The following is a 23,060-nucleotide window of genomic DNA, read 5'->3' as shown; positions in this document are numbered from 1 at the left end:
GGGGTTTTGTATGTTGTACAGGGGGGTTTGAAATTCTGTACATGGGGGTCAAGGGTTCTAAGATGGAGGAATTTGGGCGTGCCTGTCCTTCTTCTTTCTTCTCCTTGGCATCCATGTTCAGGATGATGTTGGCATGTGTGGATTGGTTCATAGTGAAGGTGCACTTGCCAACAAGGGCGAAAAGTATTGGAAATAGAAGGTAAATATCTAATACTTAGTTTTCACTATAAAAGAGACAACCACCCCATGGGCGGGAGAGAGTGCCCTTGGCTGTCTTGCTGATCAGACCTTGGCTGGACAGACAGAAAAACTTTGTAGATAAGGAACAATAAACTCAACTGAAGACCAAAAAGCAAGAGTCCAGACTCCTTCTTCAAAAGCGCGGCCTGTCCAGAAACACCTTTTCCCATGCTGGGGCAGAGACAAATAACAGCTGACCCCGGCACCAGTCTAAAGCCATATGTAAGGGAAATTTATCTAATGAGTTCTGAGTGAGCAACTACATCTCATTATTGGCACTGTTTAAAAATGTATAAAGCAATTGACAAATTCTAATTTGAGCACATTAATACAGTAACGGCTTTAGATACAGTTAGTTTTCTGAACTGCATCATAAGAAGCATGGTCAGCAGGTCAAGGGAGGAGATTCTGACCCTCTACTCCACTCTTTTGAGACCCCACCAGGAGTGCTGCATTCAGGTCTGGGGCCCCCAACATAACAACATGGACCTACTGGAGTGAGACCAGAGGAAGCTACAAAGATGCTTAGAGGGCTGGAGCACCTCTGTGATGGAGACAGGATGATAGAATTGGGGCTGTTCAGCCTGGAGAAGAGAAGGTGCTAGGAAGACCTTAGAGGACCTTCCAGTACCTAAAGGTACAAGAGAGCTGGAGAGGGACTTTTGAAAAGGACATGGAGTGACAGAACAAGGGGGAATGGCTTCAAACTGACAGAGGGCAGGGTTAGATTAGATATTGGGAAGAAATTCTTTACTGTGAGGGTGCTGAGGTACTGGGACAGGTTGCCCAGAGAAGCTGTGGCTGCCCCATCCCTGGCAGTGTTCACGGCAGTGTTGGATAGTGTGAAGGCCATCAGCTGGCCTGGAGGCCTCACAGACATAAGTAAGCCTGACCTTAACTTGATCAGCCTATACCTGTGATAGAAAGGAAACATCTTTGGGAGAGAGGGCAATGAGAGTTGGAGGGACTTGGCTAGAGAACAGATGCCAGTCAATCCCTGACAAGCATGTATGCAGGTAGCTATTGGTCAGTGAACTGGGTGGCATCAAGATTCTAGCCAATTGGAGTCAACCATATAAAAACAAGTGGTGAATAATAAAGTTTTGCTATTGTCACACGAACCTCAGAGTGTCTTGTCCTGTCCGTCTCAACTGCAATAAATGGTGATTCCTGATGTGATAGTGACAACCTAGCCATGTGGAGAGCGGGAAGACGGACCCCAGCCGAGAGGCAGCGTGGAGAGCTGCGGGCAGCGTGTAGAGCTGCCGGAGTCTGGACCACTGTAAATAGAAAGTATCCACTTGAGGAGACATGGGGCCCGAGTCCCTTCAGAAGAAAAAAGATGTAGTGAAGGTATGGACCCTCTTTTTATGTAAACGGGGAATAAAATATGACAAACGGGCTCTGCAAACCTTACCATTGTGGTGCAAGAGACATGTAACAGATGTTACCACAGAAGCCACTTTTAACGTTAAAAACTGAGAGTGGAATGGCGAATTGGTTTTTGAGTCAGCCTCTTGAGGCAATGAGGCTGCTAAGAATACTATGACTGCCTGGACACTGGTGCTGTAGATGTTAAGACTGATAAAAAAGCCAATTGGAATGTGAAGCTGGCAGCTGAGGCACTGCAGGCGTTGCCCACGAAAATATCTCAAAATGGCAGAGGGCACGAAACATCCCAATATGGTGGAGCATGGGGGGGAGCGGTTATGGGAATAGGTGCCATATTGAGTTCACAAGCAGAAAAGACGGGTGAGAAACCAGAAGGGGAGCAACTGTCTTCTGAGCCCCCTATCCCTGCAACACTGCCCCACCACGCTACCGTAGCTCCCCCAGGTCCACGGGCCACCGCACCAAAGCTTTTGTGTACTGGAGGACTGTGTGTGAGGCGCTCATGGCACATGCGACACCAGTAAACCAAAGAAGGATGCTTTTGCCACCATGGCAACCATGCTGACCCCTCCAGCGCCATCAGCAAATTACTGTAAATCTGCTGGGGCTGTGTGAGGAGAACCAGAAGATGGCCCCTGGTTCCCCAATCCATTTAATTCTGGAGGGGACCTTAGCAGTACCACAAAAGAGCTCCTGCCGCCCTGTGCCATGCAGTATCAGCTGGAACCAGGACAGCCCTTTCTGATAGCATGCTCTCTGTCCATTTGACCTCTGCAAGAGTGTAGCAGTGGTGGCAGAGGTAACAGGGAGGGAGCATGTGGAACTGCGGGGGCATGGTGCTGTAGCGGCAGCAGCGAATGGGTGGTACAGAGCACATAGTGGCAAGTACATGGCCACGCCACTCTGGCAACGACGTGGCACAGCTGGGAGACAGCGGCAAGCAGTGGGCCACCTGCTCAGCGGGTCTGTCAAGACACCTGCAGCTCTCTGCATGTGGGCAGTGAGGAAGCGACCCAGGGAGCCTGGTGGCACCAGCAGGGGCAGCGCTGGCAGGGTGCGGCCTCTATCTTGTGGGCTGGCAGAGCCCTGCAAGCCTCCCCAGCACAGCCCCCAACCTGCACCACACAACAGCCAGGGCTCCTGTGTCCTGCGGACCCTCGTAAGCTGATACTATGCTGGAGAAAAGACCTGTCTGGTTGGGTGGCCCCTTCCACAGAGAGGGGGCTGCAGCATTTGCACCGGCTTGTATAGGGGTGGCTGCAAACTCGGCATGTTGTTCCTGCAGCAACTAAATACTCACATACCATATGATTACTAAAACCTGTCATATAAGATGCAAACTGCCTTGTCAAGAATTTTGATTTATAGTATGATTGGACTAAATTAATACTTTTTTTTTGCTTATGTTAGGTGTCACCATAAAATTAGAAGACTGTATACCTGCATCCCTTACCATTAAGTAGATGATTCATATTTGCAAGATACTATTCGACATTTTAATCTTAATTAGCATAAGTAAGAGAGTCACGAGGACTGGGGTGGGGCTTCCTTCATCACTGAATAGCAGGCTAATTAAAAGAGGCCTCTAGGTGGGGGTTGGTCGCTTTCACCAGGCAGCAACTGACAGAACCAGAGGACACAGTCTCAAGCTGCGTCAAGGGAAATATAGGTTGGATATTAGGAAAAAGTTTTTCACGGAAAGAGCAATGAAGTTCTGGAATAGCCTGCCTGGGGAGGTGGTGGAGTCACCATCCCTGGATGTGTTTAAATAAAGACTGGATGTGGCACTCGGTGCCATGGTTTAGTTGAAGTGTTAGGGCATGGGTTGGACTCTATGATCTTTAAGGTCTCTTCCAACATAGTTATTCTGTGAATTCTTTGAATTCCTTAGCAGACACATGTCATTTAAAATCAAGACAGCTTATTATATGCCCTGTTTTACTTCATTCTCTACAAATTCGAGCTTTTCTTTTGATACATGAAGCCCTTGGTTCCCCAAAAAGTTTAGTAATGATATGGTGGATTCTTGGACTTGTTCATCATTCTCCCGAGAGAAGTAAGTCATCAACATATTGGATAAGTTTTACCTCTGGTATTATGGGTAAATGTTGCAGTACTTCTTTTAGGGCTTGTCCAAATAAATTAGGGGATTCAGTAAATCCTTGGGGCAATTTAGTCCATCTGAATTGTTGCTTTCTCCCTGTATCAGCATTTTCCCATTCAAAAGCAAATATATCTCTGCTTTCCTCTGTGAGGGGACAGGACTAAAAGACATCTTTGAGACCCACTACACTGAACCATTGGTGTGATGGAGGAATTCTGCTTAACAGTGTATAGGGATTTGGTACTACTGGATATCGATCTGTAGTTTTTTTGTTTACTTCTCTCAGGTCTTGTACAAACCTGTATGTCCCGTTTGATTTTTTTTACTGGTAATATGGGGGTATTGTGGGGAGAAATGCATGGCTCTAAAGTTCCATCTTTGATTAATTCCTGAATTAGAGTTTTCAACCCTTTTATCCCTTTGAGACAGAGTGTGTATATTGCCATACCCGAATCGGGCAGAGCACCTCCAGGTCCTTTCCAACCCAAACCATTCTATGATTAACACAACCCCAGTTTTATATAGGTGGGCAGCAGAATCATAGCATCATAGAATCATTTAGGTTAGAAAAGTTCTCTAAGATCATTGAGTCCAACTGTTAACCCAGCACTGCCAAGCCTACCACTAAACCATGTTCCCAAGTGCCACATCTAGACATCTTTTAAATCCCTCTAGGAATGGTGTCTCTATCACTTCCTTGGGCAGCCTGTTCCACTGTTTCCATGAAGGAATTTTTCCTAATTTCTTATCTAAACCACCTCTGGTGCAACTTGAGGCCATTTCCTTTTGTCCTGCTGCTTGTTACCTGGGAGAAGAAATTGACATACACCAGTTTACAACCTCCTTTCAGGTAGTTGTAGAGAACAATAAGGTCTCCCCTGAGCCTCATTTTCTTCAGGCTAAACAACCCCAGCTCCCTCAGCTGCTCCACATCAGACTTGTGCTCCAGACCCTTATTACAACATGGTTATAAACCCAGAAGAGCAAAGAAAAGAAAGTCACTGTGTTTAAAATTGAGGGAATTTTGACAGTTCATAATATACCTAAAAAATGTGATTAAAACCAAATGAGGTTAGATGTTCGTGCCAAAAAATTTTATATATTTATTTAACAGTAAAAGAGACAAAGAGAAAGAAAAGAAAAGAAAAGAAAAGAAAAGAAAAGAAAAGAAAAGAAAAGAAAAGAAAAGAAAAGCGAGTGTGAGGGGACAAGAAGAGAGTGACAGGGGTTAGGTGGAAGCATATCCTCCTTCTGGGGGCCCCAACAATGTCTCGTTGTTCCCCTCTGTGAAAAATGCATATTATATTATTGTCTCTTCGCAAATATTAAAATGAATACTATATGTGTTATGTTGGAAAGTTATTGTTAAAAATGTGTATGTTATGACTGGCTTTTTGTAAATATTAAAATGCATATTATATGTGTTATGTTAGAAAGTTATGCTGCATTAATTTTCTTTAGTAGTGTGTTAAATATAGTTTTAGGTTATAACATAATGTTAAAATAGAAACTATGCTATATAAAATACTTTTTTTAAAGAGAGGAATGAGGTACTTGCACCGAGATAGCAGCCACAGGACACCTAAATGTTTCAGAGAAAAAGAATTTATTACTCCCTTATCAGAAGAAACTAACTTCTTCATGTCTCACTCAGCCCTGAAGATGCCTTCAGGATTATGAGGAAGAAGTTGATACTGACCAGACAGAATCCTGTGTTTGAATGGCATTTATGCATCATGTATGAGATGTATGAATATGCAACAGGCTATTGCTTTTAAGGGTTAATCCTCTGTTAACATGTGTCCTTTTTCAGGCTTATTTTTCCCAGAAAAAGGTACCCGGACCATCTGCAACTCTTTGTTTTTATTATCCCCTTTTGTCCTAATCCTAATTGTCCAAATTTTTATTAATCTGATTTTATTACTATTTTTATAACCATTTTATTGCTATTAAACTTTTAAAATTTTAAAAACAAGTGATTGGCATTTTTCATAATTGTGGTAGCAGAGGATGGTGACTAACACCTCGCTGCCAGTGCTTTAGGAGAGTCAGGATGAGGAAGGCGCACCCTGCCCAATTAGGGAGCCTTACTCTGTGTACACTAGTGTGACCGACAGACGCAGGTTACAATTGATGGACAAAAAGAGGCAATAAAACAAAGAAAAGGGAAAAAGGCTGCGTAAAACCGTGGTAATTGCCCCCCTAAGACTAGTAGTGTGCACGAAGAACCCGAAAAGGAAAAAAAGATTGGTAAATACTTTTCGGGGGGGCAGGTACAGGGGGATGAATGTGTGTGTGAATGAGAGGCAGGCTGGTTATACCAGACCTGCCAAGTGTGTGAGGAGTCTCCCATGCTGCGTTTTCATTTTTTCGTGAGAAAAGCGGTCAATGAACAGACTAAGCAAGAAATAAAAGGATTGAGAGAATCCCCTGGGGTAACTCAGACTGGGTCTCAGGGAGGGGTTGTGTTATGAATAGAAAGTTGTATTTTTTTAAAGTTTTAGAGTTAAAAAAAACAAGTCAGACCAGTCAGACTTCTTTGGTTTCGCTGCCAAAGAAAAAGTTCTTAATTACCCGTTAATGGCCGGTGATTAACTATTGTTCCTCTGATGCTGGCCGTTTGCCAAGAAGACATCAGGACAGACTTTCCAAGGTAAAGAGAATGGGCAGTGACACCAGAGCCAGCATGCAAATGAGAAATGCATTGCACCCTGGGTTTTTACAGTTTTACAGTTTTTACAAGAAAAACCCCTAAAATCACAAGCCAACAAGTGACTTAAGTGACGTCTAAGGATGGGAGCATAGTCCCGTACCTGCTTGGACCTTTTTGTTTCTCACCCTAACCTGAAAAGATACTGATTAAAGAGACCCCCCCCGGGTTTTTAAACAAACAAGCTAGGACTGTACGACTCTCCCGTGAGGACAGAGTCCCCAGCTCTGTCTGCAGACCAGCGGACAAAGCTGCATCATCCTCCTTCTTCGTGCCACACCTGGGAGCAACAGCAGTGTGGGCGCAACCCATCGATTTCTCCCCACCTGAGCTGATTCTTCTTAATAAAGGCATTAAAAAGGAGAAAGATCTCCTGCCCATTTATTTCAGCTTGGGGGACTCGTCTGGGATAGCCACGCCTGAAGAGGACACCAGGACTGGGACGGCCGCCCACCCTGGACCTGCAGGACAGCTGGCTATCGGGACCAGAGAAGATCGGCTTGGGACAGTGACACGGAGCAGCGTCGGATAGGTGAGAATATCCGGCGGCGGGAGAGGGAGGCGAGCGAGTGTGTGTGAGTGAGACGAGGGCCGGCAGCTCGGCCCCTCGAAGCAAGTGAGGACCCCTCAGTACCGCGGTTCCGCACCCCCGCGAGGGGGCCGGCCGGGAACGGGGGAAATCGAGTGGAACTGGTGATTGAGGCGCCTCCAAAGGGGTAAAGGGGACCCCCCTCCGGGCGTGCGGAGGAAATAGCTGTGTGAGTGGCACGCACCCCAAAGGCCCTGATACAGGTCCTAACGAAGGATGTTAGGCGATTTAGGATATCAGGCAGTTTGGCCCTGACAAAGGAGGTCAGGCACCCCTCAGAAGCCAGGGTTTCGAGGTTTGGCTGGTTGAGCCTTGGCAAAGGAGGCCAAGGTCTCTCTAAGTCCTGATGAAGGAGGTCAGGCGAACCTCAGAGGTCAGGACCTGGAGGAATTTTTTTATGTTTTGGTTGTTTGTTGAGTCTTGGCAAGAGAAGGCGAAGGTCTCAACAAAGTCCTGACGAAAAGGGTCAGTGAAATTCGAGTTTTGGCAGGAGGTCGAGACTTCTTAAATAAGATATATTTCCTTTAGAGAAAAAGACATCTTTGTGATTTGTTTAGAGGCAGAAAAAAAAATGGGAAGGTGCGGTAGTAAAAAAAGTGGCCAAAGATTGAAGAATATACCTCCCCACAATCCCCTAGGTGAACTATTAGAGAAATGGGACTTTATAGAAGGCACAGAAGGATTAGATAAAGTTAAGATGATTCATTACTGTTCCGAAGTGTGGCCAGAATTAGAGGTGCAAAGAGGATGGCCGTGGTGTGGGACGAAAGACAAGTGGATGTGTCAACAGCTGAGTAATTATCTGACGGCTCGAAAGGATACTGATCGTGAGCAATTATTATATGTAGCTTGTTGGTTGAATGCTGTAAAGAATGAAGGAGTGCAAATTTGTAAAGTGCAGAGCAAGAAAGAAGGGAATGAAAGAGGAGATGCTGGAATTAAAGAAATTGGTAAAAGGTGGGACCCCCTAGACTACTTGCCTCCTGATGCCCCTCCACCTTATAATCCTCTCCTTCGAGCACCTCAAATAGCAGATCCAGCCCTTCTCCCAGCTGCCATGGGGGCCATTCCCTCACCACCCCCTTCGACTCCTTCAGCTGCTTCTGCACCACCACTAATACCTACTACACCTGCTGCATGTTCCACCCCTTCTCCAGCTCCAGCTAACATGCACCCAAGCTCTTCTCCCCCTCCTACTGCAGTCCCTCCACCTCCTCCTAACTGGGACACAAATTCCTCCTTATCTAGTAACCCCATATCACCAGGTACAGCCGTTGACTTACAGCAAGTCCAAGCTAATGCTAATACCCCTCAAGTGAACAATCTTGTGTCTGAAGATGGGCCATACTGTAGTACCCGATCCAAGACCTCCAAGGCAGAGAAACTTTTTCCCCTTAGAGAAGTTCCTATGGGAGGAGTAGCAGGAGGTGTTGGTTTTGTAAGTGTGGGAGCAAACAACCCTTTCCTGCAGTACAAGGCCATAAAAGAGTGGGGGGGTCCACCACCAGCAGCAGGCAAGGATAAGCCAATACTGTCAGGGACAGGAGGCATGGAGAGGCCTCGAGTCTCTTTGAGTGAAAGCTGCTGCTATTACTGTGGAGCAACTGGACCACCCCCCCCAGACTATTTAGCCTAAAGTTGTGAAACCTTTGCTAGCTGATCAAGATAGCAAAGGAAGCAGCTTTAAGACCAGAGGATCTGGTAAAAGTTTTTTTAAGCAAAAACCACACCCGAGTAGGGAAAAAGAGAACGCATATTTTGTGAAATTTAAAGTTACATCAAGGGATATGGGGGAGTGGTTAACATCAGACAGACAGGTGTTTCTAAACAAAGCAATTGCTAGGATGGTGCTAACAGAACTGCAGAAATTAACCCACTGGGTAGTCCAAGGACTATGTGATTATTTCCTAAGAAATAACCTATGCATAAGTGTATATGACCTAACAAAAACAATTATAAAAAAGTGTTTAACTTGCCAAAAAGTGAACCAGAACGGAATGGTGAATACCATAGACTCAGACCGAGGTCCACATTTTGTAGCTCAAACATTGCACAATATAATTGAAGTTTTAGGTATAAAATGGAGATTGCATACTCCGTGGCACCCCCAGAGTTCTGGGAGGGTGGAACGAATGAACAAAACTCTCAAAAATGTATTGACTAAATTGATCGAAGAAACAAAAATGAATTGGCTAAAGTGTTTGCCCCTAGCGCTCTTGCACATCAGAACAAGTCCCCGGTCTGATATAGGGATTTCACCCTATGAAATGATGTTCGGATTCCCATTCTTGTTAACACCCTGTAGTACAGGAGACTATCTGGAAGGAGAAGAAGCTACAAGGAAATATTTAGAAGTAATTGGAAGAACCCTAGAAGGACTTAGAAAAAGAAGATACCTCCCCCAAACCTACCCTCTTGATACAAAAGCACACGACATCAACCCAGGAGATTGGGTTTTAATAAAATCCTGGAATTATAGACCATTAATGCCTAAATTTGAAGGCCCCTTTCAGGTACTCCTCATCACTAATTTGGCTGTGCGAACCAGAGAAAAAGGTTGGACCCACATCACGAGAATTAAAGGACCAGTCCCACCCCCGAGCATTAGACAAGATTCTTCGGTGTCTCCCTCTGGTATTGGACCAGATTCCACACCACTCTCACCGCCAGGCATTGGACAAGATTCGTCAGTGTCTCCCTCTGGTCTTGGACCAGATTCCACACCACTCTCACCCCCGGGCATTGGACAAGATTCTTCAGTGTCTCCCTCTGGTATTGGACCAGATTCTACACCACCCTCACACTCTAACTCAGGACAGGATTCAACCGCATCAGGAGTTAATTCAGCTGAGTATACTATTATAAAAGGACCAAATGACTTAAAATTGACATTCAAAAAGACTGATGAACTGCATAAGAAAAAAGTTTAGAATCATAACATGTCTTGAAGTGTTTTAAAAAATTTGTACAAGTTAAAAATTGTTAATAAGTAATTCTGGTTAAGTCATCCCAACTTGGTACCAAAGACCCCAGGTTAATCTTCTCCAGAGTGCTCCCCTAGGAGAGACCAAATTAGCAGGGACAGATCAAGAGAGGTTTAACCAGAGGAGAAAGAGACTCTAAAGAACTTGGAGACTTCTTCTCAGTAAAATCCTCAAGAGGCAAGGCCGGGTGGGCAGACTGTGCAAGATGACCCATACCGGACTCTTGGGAAGGGTAGTAGTGATGGCTCTGATTGCTGGTGGTGCTCTGGAGAGCCCAGGAGAGCTGTGCAATGAGTACTACCAACCTCTCTATGAGAAAGAAGTAAGCTCCTTGCTGAGAGTCCACAACAATTGTGTTAACCTCTCCCAATTGATCCTTTATCAAGAGAATAAGAAAATATATTGGATGGCCCAGAACACCGCCACCTTTAGGCAGCCACTCCTGGGAGAGCACCCTGTAGGAAATACCTGGTGGTGCTTTGAACGTGATGCTACTGAAGCAAGCCTGGTAAATCTGGTCAAAGGAAAAAGTATTTCTAAATATTGGGAGGGCACGACAAAAACTAATATCTTTCAGGAAACCCCTAAACACCTGTTTTGGGTCAATGATACCACAACATCCACTGAATTGCCAAGAGACTGGTCTAGTGGTGGCATCATTAGAATTATAAAACAAACTGTCTTTATAATACACAAAGAATCTGGATCAAGTTTAAGAGTTCCTATATATGAGGATTTAAGAAAAACAAAACTGAAGAAACAATATATGTTAAACAAAATTTTGAAACTACAATCAGAATTAGAAGTAATATCTAATCAGACCGCATTAGCTCTTAATCATATTAATGACCAACTCAACCAAACCAAAACAGTAATTTATCAAATCAAATTAATTGTAGCAGTCATTAGAAACACTTTAAACGAAATAAGAAAACTAGCATATTTAAGAAATCAAAGGACTCCTACACTTGATTCCAGTTGGTGGGATAATCTATGGATTATTAAGTTCTGTTTTGTCGGGCCAGGGTTTTATGAGCCTTTAAAAGAGAACTTAATACACAAAGAATATAGCTCAGCTACTACCTTTGGAGGCAAATAATGAGCAGGATGGCTTCTGCTGCAGTGTTGGAAACAAAACTGTTTAATAAAAGGAAAAACAATAAACAGAAAATCCGATCCAGGTACAGAGGTCTGCTCCTGGTAAAACACCTTCACAAAAGCCTCGTAGTTCTTTTGTCTTCTCTTTTTCTACCTGATGGCCCAGGCGGGATCTTTTGGCTCTCATCCAATTAGGTGACCCCAAGGTTTTAGTGAAGTCTCTGGGGTCCTATAAGGTGGCTTTTCACCTGATCGTTGGGAGAAACTTCTGGGCCTCCTTCCTTTTTTGGGGGACAAAGGCTAGTTTGTCCCTCTCTCATTGGGGGCATCCCCCTACACTCCTTCATCTCACCCTTTACTATACATTTAGAAAGAAAGAGGAGAAAGGAGTATAGATTAGAATGCCAATAATTTTTAAATTTTGCTGCCAATTCTCTATCTTAACTTTGGTGAAGTGTTTTTCCAGGTAGGCTTCAAATTTCTGGCTATATGTGTGACTTTTACATAGAGGTAGGTTTAACAACTTTTTTATCACAACAATAACTACAGAACTTTTTCAGTGCAAAACTTTCTTGTAAACAATTTTAACTAATGCAAACTTAGAAAACAGTCTTTGCTTCTATCCGTGGCTCAGTTGTTTGTGCATTCTTCTTCTGGTGCCGTCTGCTGCTCTCGGATCGGCTGCACCTGTGGCTTGACATTCTTTGCAGGGATCCATCGAAGACCTGTGTTTGTAGAAATGCATGCAAACCCCTGGCCCCAAGTTACAAGAGGATGGGGTCCTGAAATCTGTCCTGTCTCTGGATCCTTGATGAAGACTGGTGGTCTTTCCTTGAGCTTTGCCTGACTGGTATTGCTGAAATGCCTGAAAATTGGTGGTACCTGCTCCATAAAGGAATTGTTTAAGAAGTTAAAAACATATACAGCTTTATTCAGCCTCTCTATTGTAGAAAGCACTTCTGTCCCCCCTTTCTGTCTTTCCAGTATCATTTTCAATGACCTGTGTGCTCTTTCTACAATAGACTGGCCTGTGGAAGAATGTGGAATACCTGTGGTATGTTTGATACCCCAAGTTTTGAAAAACTCCTGCAATTTATTAGAAATGTAGGCTGGTCCATTGTCAGTTTTGACTTCTTGAGGAATACCTAGGGATGCAAATGCTTATAAGAAATGTTTAATCACATCTCTACTTTTTTCTCCTTGATGTGCAGAAGCAAAAATTGCTCCTGAGAAGGTATCTATTGATACATGTATATGTTTGAACCTTGCAAATGACTGATATTGAGTGATGTCTGTTTGCCATATCTGCAGGCTATTTAAGCCTCGAGGGTTAACTCCTGTTGCTATTGCTGGTATAGCTAATTTCTGGCAATCTGGACATGACTGAACAATTGCTTTTGCCTGATTCTGAGAGATGTTAAACATTCTTACTAAAGCAGGTGCATTTTGGTGATAGAAAGCATGGCTCATTCTTGCTTGTTCAATAACATTAGGAAGTGTGTGCTGGATTGGCATGGCTAACAAATCAGCCATGGCATTTCCCTCTGCTAAGAAACCTGGAAGAGAAGAATGTGAGCGAATGTGCATTACAAAGTAAGGTTCTTGTCGAATGGAAAGAAGTAAGATTAACTGTTTGAGCAAACTATATAACTGATCATTAGCAACTTCTTTTAGCAGAGATCCTTCTGCTCTTTCCACCACACCTGCAACGTAAATTGAGTCTGTTACTAAATTAAAAGGAAATGTGAATTTTGAAAAGACCCGTACAACTGCTGCCAACTCTGTAATCTGTGCAGAACCATCTACTTCCTCAATATCTGATTCCCATTTTTTTTGTCTCTGAATTTTGCCAAGCAATCACAGATTTTTTAGACTTCCCAGAACCGTCTGTAAAAAATGTGATTGCCTCAAGGGGTACATTACTTCTTAAAGGCTTATGAATTAATTTTAAAGATGAACTTAATAGCTCATGTTTGGGACAATTGACTGAAATTTTTCCTGCAAAATTTTCCAAAGCAAATTGCATAACTTCTGAATTTTGAATTAACCATTCTAAGTAGATGGTTGTGACAGGCAGAAAGATTTCTGCAAAATCTCTTCCTGCAAGGGAAAGCATTCGAGATCTAGCCTTGATAATCAATTGTGAAATAATTTCAGGGCAAGTTGTTATAGTTTTACCCAATTGATGCGATAGGAAAACCCACTCTAAGATTATCAGATGGTCCTTCTTCTCTAGATCCCACTGGAATATCAAACCATGAAGTTGTGGACTCTCCCCTAAAACTGCAAACAAAAAAGACAGGTTAGGATTATACCGATGAGCCTGACGTGACTGGATGGCTCTCATCACTTTCTCTAAAGCATTTTGAGCTTCTTTGTTGAATTCTCGCGGTGAGTTTAAGGCTGTGTCTCCTCTTAACAAATCTGCCAGAGGAGTCAAGTCCTGATTTGAAATGCCTAGTAGTGGACGAAGCCAGTTCAGAGTGCCTACAAGCTGCTGCACTTCATTCAAGGTCTTTGGATTTGTCCTTAGCTGGAGTGGCTGCGGAGTTACCGTTTGTTCTGTGATCCTGTATCCTAAATATTTCCAGGGAGGAAGTGTCTGTATTTTTTCTTTTGCTACAGTGAGTCCTGCTTTCTCTACTGCTGAGATGACCTGATCTGTTGTCTCCTGCATTGATGCTTGGTCCTTTGCTGCTACTAAGATATCATCCATGTAATGTAATATGAGAGAATTTGGATATTGTGCACGAACTGAGGAAAGTATTTTTGCAACATACCACTGACATATACTCGGCGAGTTGCGCATTCCTTGTGGAAGAACGAGCCAATGGTATCTTTTCAAAGGTGCTTGCTGATTTATGGATGGGATGGAAAATGCAAATCTTGGTGCATCGTCTGGGTGCAAGGGAATATTGAAAAAACAGTCTTTTAAATCAATAACAGTTAACTTCCAATCTTTTGGAATCATAACAGGAGAGGGTAAACCTGGTTGTAAAGAACCCATTTCTTGAATTACTTCGTTAATTTTTCTGAGATCCTGTAACAACCTCCATTTCCCACTGTTTGGCTTTTTGATTACAAAAACTGGAGTGTTCCAGGGACTAGTAGTTGGAGTTAAGTGACCTTTGGTTAACTGTTCCTGCACTAACTGCTCTAAAGCAGCAAGTTTCTCTTCAGGTAAGGGCCACTGGCTGACCCAAATGGGTGTGTTAGATGTCCATGTAAGTTTTAAAGTGTTATGTCCATCAACAGCTTTTGTTAAAATCCAGTTTCTAACCTGAGATGCCATTGTGATAAAATGTCCCGTCCCCAAAGAACTATATCAGCTCCTACAATGAATGGTCTTGTGGTGGCAACACGACCTTCAGGCCCCTCAAATGTGACTGCGTGCGAGCTTCGAAAGCTCTCACAGTGACCACCAATACCTGCCAGCTGATCCAGCGTAGGCACGACGGTCCAGTCCTGTGGCCATTTCGATCTCGATATCAGAGTGACGTCTGCTCCGGTATCTATCAGGCCAGTGAGGGTGATGGCTTGCCCGAGGTGCTTCAGGACACAGGTGAGCTGAGGCCGCCCGCGGCTGATGAGCCTGGTCCAAGCGATGACAGCTGTGTTGTTCTGGGACTCTGGTAGGAGGAAAGCTAGCGCTATGGTTAGTCTTTTAGGTAAAAAACATGGAGGGTCTGGACACAAAGCTAAGACTGTAATTTCCTGTGAACAGGTGACAGACAGCACAGTTGGAATGACATAAAAACCTTCTGCATGGGATCTGCTCACTCCCACTATTAAGAACTGACGTGGTTGTGGTTCAGGTCCCAGCTGTCCTGTAGACACTGTGTGAGCAATAGCATTGGTTAGCATCACTGGCTGGGCTGTAGACAGCTCCAGTCTGGTACCTGGGGACATTGTGGTCGGAAGTCCTGCAAGGATGTGTTGCAGTTCTGAACTTGGTGGCCTGTGGTGGTCTCTGGCCTCTGGTGCAGTGGTTCTTGTGTCATGGCACGCCACTGCCCCGTGCTGGACTGCACGTTTCCCGGCAGATGGCACGAAAAACCCTGTGCTGGGTAAAAGCTGTTAGTATTGTGACAGAAACCTCTGCATCCACTGTTTCTTGGCAATGGCCTTCTGCGGGTCCTAGGACATCCCCTTTTAAAATGACCTCTCTGACCACACGAATAGCACGAGTCCCTTGGAATTTGTTGGTTCTCAATTGCACCTTTGAATGCTATTAAAGCTTCTGCTAGGGTTTGTGTTTGCATTTCTACTGCTTTTTCCTGCTGCTTTAGGGTGTTTTCTTGAGCTGTTGTGATGGCACTGGCCAATACTTCTGCCTGCATGGCTGCTGCATGCTCAGGGGTGCCTAGGCGGTTGCAAGCATCTACTAGCTGTGTCAGGGTGGGCTCAGGATCCTGTGGTAATGTACGTAATGCCTTTTTACAGGTTGGGTTTGCATTAGAAATTGCAAGCCGTTTTAATAACTCTTGTCTGGCTCGGTCTATTGGAATCTGCTTTTCTAATGCCATTTTTAAACGGTCCAAAAACTTAATATAAGGCTCATCTATTCCCTGTTTTATTTCTGTGAAATCTAGTTCTGGTTTGTTGCCATCAGGGACCTGTAACAAAGCTGTTTTTGCTGCTTCTTTGACATCCTGCAATACTTGTCTACTAAGAGTTCGGGCTTGTGTTTGAGGATCTGTATGAGCTCCTTCACCTGAGAGCTGATCTATAGTCAAATTTGCAGTAGCTGGAGTTCCTGAATAACCTCTTAAAAGGTCGTTTAACAAACGTTTCCATGCTAGTTCCCACAGAGAAAATTCTGTTGGGGACAGCAGGGATGTGCAAAGCTGTTTTAGATCATGTGGAGTGAATATGTTTGCTGTGAAGGTGGCCTGTAATAGGCTTCTGAAATAGGCAGAATCTCTACCATACAGACGAGAGGCTTTGCAAATCTCTTTTAACTCAGCAAAGTTGATTTGTTGCCATGTTTCCCTGGGTCCCGGACCTGCAGTGTACTTCACAGGAAAAACCTTCAATTTCGATGCAATTTCCCACTCTCCTTCCTGAACTGCATCCTTTCTTATCCTCTGCCAGGTATCTGTGACTCCCTGTGTGTTAAACTCTTCCTTAGATTGTTTGAAATTACATTGTGGAGCATAGGAATAATTTGTTTTTTGTTCCGGTAAGTTATCGGACATGGGCGCCGCCATTTTGGACAGGGTCAGTTCCAGCGCATCACTTCCGGTTCCCACGCTCGGCAGAAAGGGGGTGTGCCGTCCCGGGCTGTGGGCGGGGAGCAGGGGCAGGGACACCGACCGGGCACCGCCTAAAAAAGGGGCGCGTCCCTGCTCTGATGGGCAGGAGCTCAGGGACGAGCCACCCAGGGACTGCTGGGAGCTCGGGGAGCATGGCGAGCCACGCCCACGAAGGACAGAGCTGGGCTCGGGGCTATAATGGAGATTGCCACGTGCTCTATTGTTCTCAGACTGGATCCTATCGGCTCGGCTTTTTTCAGTTTTACTGTCAAAATTCACCGATTTTGAACGCCAAAGCAAGGTTTTGAGAGGAGATATAGAGGACTTTGCTCTGGTAGGGTTTTTGGAAGACGGGTTTTGCAGACAAGCCTGGCCAGGGCTGGTCTGCTCCCCCCTGTCTCGGGATGGGGTCGGTGAGGCAGGCGGGGGGGCAGCTGGCCTGGCTGCCTCCCAGCCTCTCCACCGGGGTTTCTCGGCTGGGATAAAGGAAGGTTTTTGGGTCCCCTCAGAACTTCGCTTTCTCCTGTCTTCTCTGTCCTGCCTGCATTCTGCCCTCTCCCTGGTCTTTGCTTGCTTTTCATTTTCCATTATTACAAATTTCAATACCGTCCTGAATATTGGACGCAGCTTTAAGTTGGACTTCTTGTTCTTTTCCGTGTTATATAATTTCAGTCCAACTGAATCCCAGAAGTCTGGATCGAGTTTCTGAGACATATCTGAGTTTGGGAACTCCTTTAAGACCCATTTTACAAGCTTTTTAAGCTGTTTTTTGTCAAACTGAATATCTTGGATTTCCAACTTATAATTAAAATACGAAAAAAATTCCTGCTCAGCTACTGACAACCGATTCCCCATGGTGAAACTCACCGAGTCTTCTGGCTGTCCTTCTTGGTATAGACTTTTTCCCGGGTCCTGGGTGCAACAGTTTCAGCTTAGCCGATCCACAGTATCCTCTGAGGGTGTGTGCCGTTTGCTCCCGTCCCGTCTGAATTATAGCCTCTTCTTCACCGGTATGAGGCTTCGATTTGAGATTCCCTCAAAACCTCAAATCTCTTCTTCTGAGTTTTCTTTTTTAACGCGACAAAAAACTCAGGTGCAGGCCTGCTTCCCCAAAAACGCAAATACCAAGGAAAATTGTCCTATTTTGATTGAGGTAATCAAAAATTCCTAGACCATCTTCCTCAATATGAGAAATTCTGTCCAGGCGCCACGTATTAAGTTCTGTTTTGTCGGGCCAGGGTTTTATGAGCCTTTAAAAGAGAACTTAATACACAAAGAATATAGCTCAGCTATTACCTTTGGAGGCAAATAATGAGCAGGATGGCTTCTGCTGCAGTGTTGGAAACAAAACTGTTTAATAAAAGGAAAAACAATAAACAGAAAATCCGATCCAGGTACAGAGGTCTGCTCCTGGTAAAACACCTTCACAAAAGCCTCGTAGTTCTTTTGTCTTCTCTTTTTCTACCTGATGGCCCAGGCGGGATCTTTTGGCTCTCATCCAATTAGGTGACCCCAAGGTTTTAGTGAAGTCTCTGGGGTCCTATAAGGTGGCTTTTCACCTGATCGTTGGGAGAAACTTCTGGGCCTCCTTCCTTTTTTGGGGGACAAAGGCTAGTTTGTCCCTCTCTCATTGGGGGCATCCCCCTACACTCCTTCAATGGATTTTCAAAAAAAGTTGGAAAACTATAACCTTCACTGTGGGTACACTTGTTAGTCTGTTCTTATTTCCCTGTTTAACAAAAATAGTGACATCTGCTGTACAGAATAACCTAAAGATCTCTAAAGAAATTAACCTGAAAAAACCAAAAAGGGTAATGAAGTTTAGTAAATATGATCACCCGAGTGCTCAGGAAATGTATAATCAATACAAAAAATATAGGAAATTCTATGTTAATGAGCCAAAAATTATAAGTTGATGCAAGCTTAAGCTTAAGCCTGATCAAAGAAAAAAAGGGGGGGGACTGTTATGAATAGAAAATTGTATTTTTTTTAAGTTTCAGAGTTAAAAAAAACAAGTCAGACCAGTCAGACTTCTTTGGTTTCGCTGCCAAAGTTCTTAATTACCCGTTAATGGCCGGTGATTAACTATTGTTCCTCTGATGCTGGCCGTTTGCCAAGAAGACATCAGGACAGACTTTCCAAGGTAAAGAGAATGGGCAGTGACACCAGAGCCAGCATGCAAATGAGAAATGCATTGCGCCCTGGGTTTTTACAGTTTTACAGTTTTTACAAGAAAAACCCCTAAAATCACGAGCCAACAAGTGACTTAAGTGACGTCTAAGGATGGGAACATAGTCCCATACCTGCTTGGACCCTTTTGCTTCTCACCCTAACCTGAAAAGATACTGATTAAAGAGACACCCCGGAGTGTTAAACAAACAAGCTAGGAATCTACAACTCTCCCGTGAGGACAGAATCCCCAGCTCTGTCTGCAGACCAGCGGACAAAGCTGCATCATCCTCCTTCTTCGTGCCACACCTGGGAGCAACAGCGGTGTAGGCGCAACCTGTCGATTTCTCCCCACCTGAGGTGATTCTTCTTAATAAAGGCATTTTAAAAGGAGAAAGATCTCCTGCCCATTTATTTCATCTGTGATAACTTAAAAAGTAAGTCCCCAAGAGGAAGAAAAATTAGAATTTGTGGTAGACACAGGGGCAGAAGGAACCTGCCTGTTAAATATTCCAAGAGATTATAGTGTAAGCAGACACTGTAAAAGTAACAGGAGCAAAAGGAGAGTCTCACAGTCTTGTTTCAGCTGACACCCCTTGTGTGAGGGCACGAGGCTTGACTCCATTTTCATCAGAAGGCTGATTTATTATGTTATATATTATATTAAAATACTACATTACAACTATACTAAAATAACAGAGAGAAGAAGATCAGAAGGCTACCAAGACAAGAATAGAATTGGAATCAATAACAAAAATCCTGTGACTGCTCACAGCCTTGGCAAAGGTGGCTGTGATTGGTCACTAATTGAAAACAATCCACATGGACCAATGAAAGATGCACCTGTGGCCTTCCACAGCAGCAGATAGTTATTGTTTACATTTCTTTCCTGAGGCTCTCAGCTCCTCAGGACAGGAAAAATCCTAGCAGAGGATTTTTCACTAAAATATCATGGCTACATCACAGTTCCTGTCATTAAGGATGTAGTAATTAAGGGAGAAACTAGAATTTAGATAGGGGATGTATTATTAGTCCCTGGGGCAGGTAGCAACTTATTAAGAAGAGACTTACAAGTAAAACTAGAAATAGAAGTTATACCAGAAGAAGGAAAAATTACAGCTAGAGTTTTAAAACTGGGCCAAGAGGATAAGAAAAAAATTACCAAGGAAGTTTAGGCTATGTGAAAAACGACAATCACTTGTTTTTAAAATTTTAAAAGTTTAATAGTAATAAAATGGTTATAAAAATAGTAATATAATTAGAGTAATAAAATTTGAACAATTGAGATTAGGACAATATGAGACAATAAAAACAAAGAGATACGGACATCCAGGTACCTTTTTCTGGGCAACACAAGCCCAAAAATGGACACCCGTTAACAGAGGATTAACCCCTAAAAACAATTGCCTGTTGCATATTCATACATCTCATACATGATGCATAAATTCCATTCAAACCACAGGATTCTGTCTGGTCACTGTTAACTTCTTCCTCTTAATCCTCATGCCGTTTTCCTGTCTGAGTGAGGTGGGAAGAAATTAGTTTTCTGCTGATAAGGGAGCAATAAATTCTCTTTCTCTGAAAGACTTAGGTGTCCTGTGGCTGCTATCTGGTGTGAGTCCTTTCTTTAAAAAAAGTATCTTACATAGCATAGTTTCTATTTTAACATTATGCTATAACCTAAAACTATATTTAATACACTACTTAAGAAAATTAATACAGCATAACTTTCTAACATAACACATACAAAATTCATTTTAATACTTGCCAAAAGCCAATCATAAAATACACATTTTTCACAGGCTAAGAAAGGAAATAGGGGAGGATTAAATATTGACCCCATAAGGGTCACAATTGAGACAGGGTCATCCCATATGTGTATGTCAGTACCCCATAGCTTTAGAAGGACAGGAAAATTTGAAGCCAGAAATAAAAGGACTTATAAAAGATGAGACATTAGAACTTCATATGTGTTATTATAATACCCCTATTCTCCCAGTAAAGAAGGCCAATAGAAACTATCTTTTATTGTCTGGAGAAACTGAAGTTGAGGTTAAAAAGGCTACTGTATAACTTGTGAATTTTCTCAGGGGGAAAAAAAAGGATTAAAGGTATCAAAGAGGAAAATCAGAAAACTACTCGGATTACTGGGATATTGCAGATTATGGATTGACAGGTACACACAAACAATAAAATTTTTATATGGAAAATTAACAAAGGAAAATTTTGTTAAATTAGAAGAGGTGAAATTAAAACTGGCCTAAGTACCAGCTTTAAGCTTACCCTCGTTAGAAAAACCCTTTTCATTTGTACATAAATGTAGAAAATGGAGTAGCTCATAAAATTTTAATTCAGGAGTGGGGAGGAATAAAGAGACCAGTAGCTTATTTATCAAAGATGTTAGACCCAGTAAGCCACAGCTGGCCAGTACGTATTCAAGCTATAACAGCTACTGCAATCCTAGTAAAATAAAGTTGTAAGCTTACTTTTGGAAGTAAACTAGTTGTGTGTACACCTCATACAGTCCGAGGTGTGTTGAATCAAAGAAAAGAGAAAAAGATAGGGAAAAGAAAAGAAAGAAGAGAATAAAGAGAAGTTGAAGAAGGGGGAGGGGTGGTTAGCAGACTCTGGAATGCTGGAATGTGGAGTGATGATGTCTTGGTGCTGGAGGAGAACAGGAGTGTGAACGCAGTTTCTGCATGAAGGGCAGGGAAGTGTCTTAACACATGGTTGTTAGGAGGTTATTCAATGCTGAACTGGGGTCTGGAAAAGGTTTAGCAGAATGGGCCCTCCTTGAAGGGAAAAGAGGATATGTTGACTAAGGAAAGAAAAAGAATGTCAGGAGCACCTGGGGATGCCAAGTTTGGGGTTGTCAGGGTTGGGCGGTGTTTGACCGCGCCCTATCAGCGGCGGGTTCTCAGTGGCTGCGGCAGGGACCAATTAATGGAGGTGACCTGGTGGCGGTGCTGCGCGCAGATTACGCGGGTTTGCCGCCCAGGAGCGGGCTGGCTCAGTGCTGGAACTGCCTGGGTAGCTCCCAACCTGCTGGGGTCCTGAGTCCAGGATGGCAGGACGGCCCCGGCAAGTGGGTCGAGAGAGAGAGAGAGAAAAAAAGGGGGGGGGGGGTGGGAAAGGGACCCAAGGCATGCCCCCTGGGTCCCCATGCCCGTGGCTGTCTGTAAATTCTTCTCCCCTCCCCCTAGGGCCGGATCTGCCGTGGCCGGGGCCCTGCAGTAAAGTGATAGCAGTGGGGAAAGGGCAAGGAACAGCACTGAAAGCAATGCTGTGAGAAAGTGGGGGAGGGGCCAGCACTATAAGATAAAATCAAGGCAGAGATTGCTGACTCTCCAAACCTCACAAAGTGGTTTATTTTTTTAAAGTAAGGGGTTTTTGGGGTTTTTTTGTTTTGTTTTGTTTTTTTTTTTTTTTTGTTGTTGTTGTTAAAAAGAGGAGGCTTTTGTTCTGAGGAATGGGTCTGTAAAGCTGAAACAATTACATTTTGCCCAAAAAAGGAAAAAGCAATAGATGTGATTCATCTTGTGTTAAAATCAGCCTGGCCTTTCTTGTTTAACTAATTGTAGCTCACAGAAAGAAGAATTTGCCTCTGTAGCTATTAGCACAGCTGGATACAAGAAGAAGAGGCAGCTGTGGAGAAAGCTTTTAGCTAAACCCAGAAAATCTTGAAGAAAGCTAATGGTAAAAGTTAATGCAGTATTGTCTTTCTTTTATTACTATGCTATTAAGAAGTCCTTTCCAGGTACTACTGACAACAGCAATCCGAACCACGAAAAGAGGGTGAATTCATGCAAGCAGAATCAAAGGACTTGTGAAGGAACCTGAGGAACGGACTATCACATTTAAACCGGGTGATACCAAATTGACTTTCAAATGGGGACTGGGTGGTAATGATTTGGGAAACCCAAATGATTCAAGAAATGTACAAAGAATAACACCTAATTAAGAAATAAGGCAAAGTTTACATCACTGGTTTCAAGCACTGCCTGAATAAAACATCTCCTTGAGGAGGAATACTTCAGACAGAAGGATCAGAACTGTTTTAATCAAAGAGTTCTTATATTGTGACCTTAGCCTGTGACTTGTACAGGGGAGAGGGGGAATTACCATTTCCATCAGTACCATACTGTAAACTTTATTTGATTCATCCTGATACTGAACATGCTAGCTGGGTTATAAGTAAATGTTTGAATTGTGGGAATAATTAGTATTGTAGTTGACAAAATTTATTCTCTTGTTGCAAGAAGTGTTAAAGTAATAACTTTGTTTTGTGGATGGGAATTATTAGTGCCTGTTGAATGGGAGATACCTGAGGAATGGTGGGAAACCACAGTTAAAGGGTGTCAAAAACTATTTGCCAGGAAATCAGCTAAGAGAAAGTCACAGGGAAATAGAGGGCAAGACCATATTGGCCTCTATATTCGCCACCAAGAAGATCAAATATACCTGATGTGGGTTGCAACCCCACGGGCATGGGAGGTGGGAGTATAAGCCATACTGGGCC

This window comes from Passer domesticus, chromosome W (assembly GCF_036417665.1).
Source record: "Passer domesticus isolate bPasDom1 chromosome W, bPasDom1.hap1, whole genome shotgun sequence".
Classification (NCBI taxonomy): Eukaryota; Metazoa; Chordata; class Aves; order Passeriformes; family Passeridae; genus Passer; species Passer domesticus.
The sequence above is the reverse complement of the archived record's forward strand: the minus strand, read 5'-3'. Positions refer to the sequence as shown.